At 36.4% G+C, this 3,418-nt stretch overlaps 1 non-coding gene across 1 annotated transcript; it reads left to right on the forward strand.

Annotated features, from left to right (window-relative positions):
• The first annotated feature begins 1,633 nt into the window (after positions 1–1,633).
• LOC128287185 (small nucleolar RNA R71) lies at positions 1,634–1,740 on the forward strand. The gene has a single exon (XR_008277881.1). It is a non-coding gene; the product is annotated as a small nucleolar RNA R71 (small nucleolar RNA).
• Positions 1,741–3,418: the final 1,678 nt, after the last annotated feature.

Here is a 3,418-nt window from a genome sequence, read left to right on the forward strand (position 1 = left end):
CACATGGATCCATGGTTTGGATCGCCGGAATATTTTTTTCCACTGTGCCATAGGGGTACCGGCGTTCCAACACCATATGATCAGTATTAGTAGCATGATTTATACAACCACCCTCGATATTTGATGTGTTACTCGAATTACGAGCTTGAAGAGTGGTTGTTTCATCACCCACACGAAGTGTGAGTTCACCTGTACCAACATCAATAATAGTTCTAGTAGTTGCTAAAAAGGGTCTTCCTAAAATTAAAGGCACGTCATCATCCTCTTCTACGTCTATAACAACAAAATCAATGGGAAATATAAATTTGTCAACTTTAACAAGTACATCTTCAATAATACCTTTAGGAAATCTAATTATTTTATCTGCCAATTGAATGCTCATCCTAGTTTGTTTGGGTTTCCTAAGACCTAGTTGTTTAAACATTCTATAAGGCATGACATTAGTACTAGCCCCTAAATTAGTCAAAGCATTATTAATGTTTAAACTACCAATTAAATAAGGAATCGTAAAACTCCCTGGATCTTTCAGCTTATTGGGTAGCTTATTCTGTAGAATGGCTGTGCAAACTACGTTCAACTCTACATGTGGCACCTCATCCAACTTCCGCTTATTTGCTAAAAGCTCCTTTAAAAATTTAACTGCATTCGGCATCTGTGAAAGAGCTTCAATAAATGGTAAGTTAATATGTAATTTCTTTAATAATTTAAGGAATTTACCAAATTATTCATCCGTGTGGTCTTTTCTTGTTGCACTGGGGTATGACACACAAGGTTTGTACTCTCTACTTACCGGTTTTTGCTCATTGTGGTCCACCTCACCTTTACCTTTACTTACCACAATTTCTTGCCTCGGTTATAGTTCAGGTTCGACTAACCCTTCTTTATCTCGAACGGTAATCGCATTGAGTTGTTCCCTTGGGTTTGATTCAGTATTACTCGGTAAGCTACCTTGTGGTCGTTCAGAGATCAGTTTGGCAAGTTGGCCTATCTAGGTTTCGAGCCTTTGGATCGATGCTTGTTGATTCTTAAGTGCTGTCTCGGTATTCTAAAAATGAGTTTCTGACACCGAGATAAATTTTGTTAGCATCTCCTCAAGGTTCGGTTTCTTTTCCTCCAGGTAAGGTAATTGTTGAAAGCTTGGGGGATGTTGTGGCCTTTGATTTCCTTTGCCACCCCACGAGAAGTTGGGATGGTTCCTCCAACCTACATTATAAGTGTTACTGTATGGGTTATTTTGAGGTCTAGAATTATTATTACCCAAATATTGAACTTGTTCCTCCTTGGTGCTAAGGTTGAAAGATTGATATTCTGTGTGCACTCCTCCTCCATTTGCATCACACCTCATCACTAGATGTACCTCAGTAGAACCATATAAACCATCAATCTTTCTATTTAAAAGTTCTACCTGGTTAGATAGCATAGTAACTACGCCGAGGTTGAAAACACCAGCTCTTTTGTCGGCTTTGTTCACATGACTTGCCACTGATAGTTTTTCAGTGACATCTCTTCAATAAATTCGTAAGCCTCTTCAGGTGTTTTGTTGTTTAAAGTTCCACCAGCAGCTGCGTCGATAAGTTGCCTTGTTGAAGGGTTCACACCATTGTAAAAAGTTTGAACCTCCAGCCATAGAGGTAACCCATGGTGAGGGCACCTTCGAAATAGGTCCTTGCATCTCTCCCATGCATCATAGAGTGTTTCTAGATCCATCTGCACAAAATAAGAGATATCATTTCTCAACTTAGTAGTTTTAGCTGGCGAAAAATATTTAAGTAAAAATTTTTCGGTCATTTGTTCCCAAGTTGTGATTAACCCTCGTGGTAACAGCTCACCCACTGTTTAGCTTTGTTCCTCAATGAAAAGGGAAACAACTGAAGGCGAATTGCATCGTCAGAAATGCCATTGATCTTAAAATTTTCGTAAAACTCCAGAAAATTCACCAAATGAGTGTTTGGATCCTCGTCCTGCAAACCATCAAACTGAACAAACTGTTGTATCATTTGAATTGTGTTAGGTTTTAGTTCAAAATTATTTGCAGTAATAGCAGGTCTAACTATACTAGATTCGACTCCTGTTAAAGTAGGTTTAGCATGATCATACATAGTACGAGGAGTAGGATTCTGATTTATTGGATCTGCAGCAACCACAGGAGGAAGCTGATTATTTTGATTTTCATCCATCTCCTCAGTTGTATTATGGATATCTTCCTCTTATCCCACCTCTCTATTTCTTAGGTTTCGCCTTATTTCTCTTCGGTTTTTGCGAGCTGCGCTTTCAATCTCACTGTCAAAAAGTAATGGTCCTGACGGGTTTCTTCTAGTCATAAACTATAAAAACCTATCAAAAGAAAACAAAAGAAAATTTAGTAAAATTAACAAAACTAAGATAAAATTTAAATTGCAATAAAATAAATGGATAAAGTAATAAAAATTAAGCCTTCCTAAAATTTTAGTTCCCCAGAAACGGTGCCAAAAACTTGATGTATGCGTGATAAGTTTTATAATTATGATTGATCATACGTGAAAACTAACTATTATCATGATGAAGGCAAGCGCACCTATCGAACAGTAGTTTAGTTTATAGCAAGACCGGAATGTCGAAACCACATAAACTAAAAGTACTAGTATTAACTTTCTTTTCATTATCTAGCCTAAAAAATAAGGGGATTTACTTTATCTAAACTAATTAACTAAACTAAGAATGCACAGGAAGAAAATTGGGGAAATACTTTTGGGAAAGTTGATTGATTTGGACAATACCCAAGGAAAAATCCACCTAGACTTCGCTTGTTACTTGACTTTGAACTAGACGATTTATTCACTTGACTCGATCCGTAGAAATCCCTAAGTTATATTATTATCTCTCTCGAGACTAACAATGTCTAACCCTAGGTTGATTAATTGAAATCTCTTTCTAATTAAAACCCCTAGTGTTGCATTAACTCGATCTATGGATTCCATTATTAGGTTTAAACCTAATCTGACAGATTTATCTTGCCCTATATCTATGGAGGCAATCAACTCCACTTAATTATGCTAGATCTACTATTATACATGGACTTTTGCTCTTCTGAATAAGCACATCAAAAATTGAATCAATAACTTGGAATATTAAAACAAGAATTAAAAACACATAATTAAGAACAAATCAAGTATTTATCATATAATTTAGAAAATAATAACAAGATCCGTCTTAGGTTTCATTCCCCTTAGGTATTTAAGGGACTTAGTACATAAGTGTAAAAGGAATCATCTCAAAAGAATAATAATAAAGAAAACCCAAAAACCCATGAAGAAAATTGAAGGGAGATCTTCAGTCTTGAAGGAGAATCTGACTTCTGAGATGGATCAATCGGCTTTCTTCGAGTAATTCCCTTCCTCCTACTCCGTGTGTCTTTTCTGTACCTCCTGGGGTGTTTATA

Source organism: Gossypium arboreum, chromosome 13 (assembly GCF_025698485.1).
Source record: "Gossypium arboreum isolate Shixiya-1 chromosome 13, ASM2569848v2, whole genome shotgun sequence".
NCBI classification, from domain to species: Eukaryota; Viridiplantae; Streptophyta; class Magnoliopsida; order Malvales; family Malvaceae; genus Gossypium; species Gossypium arboreum.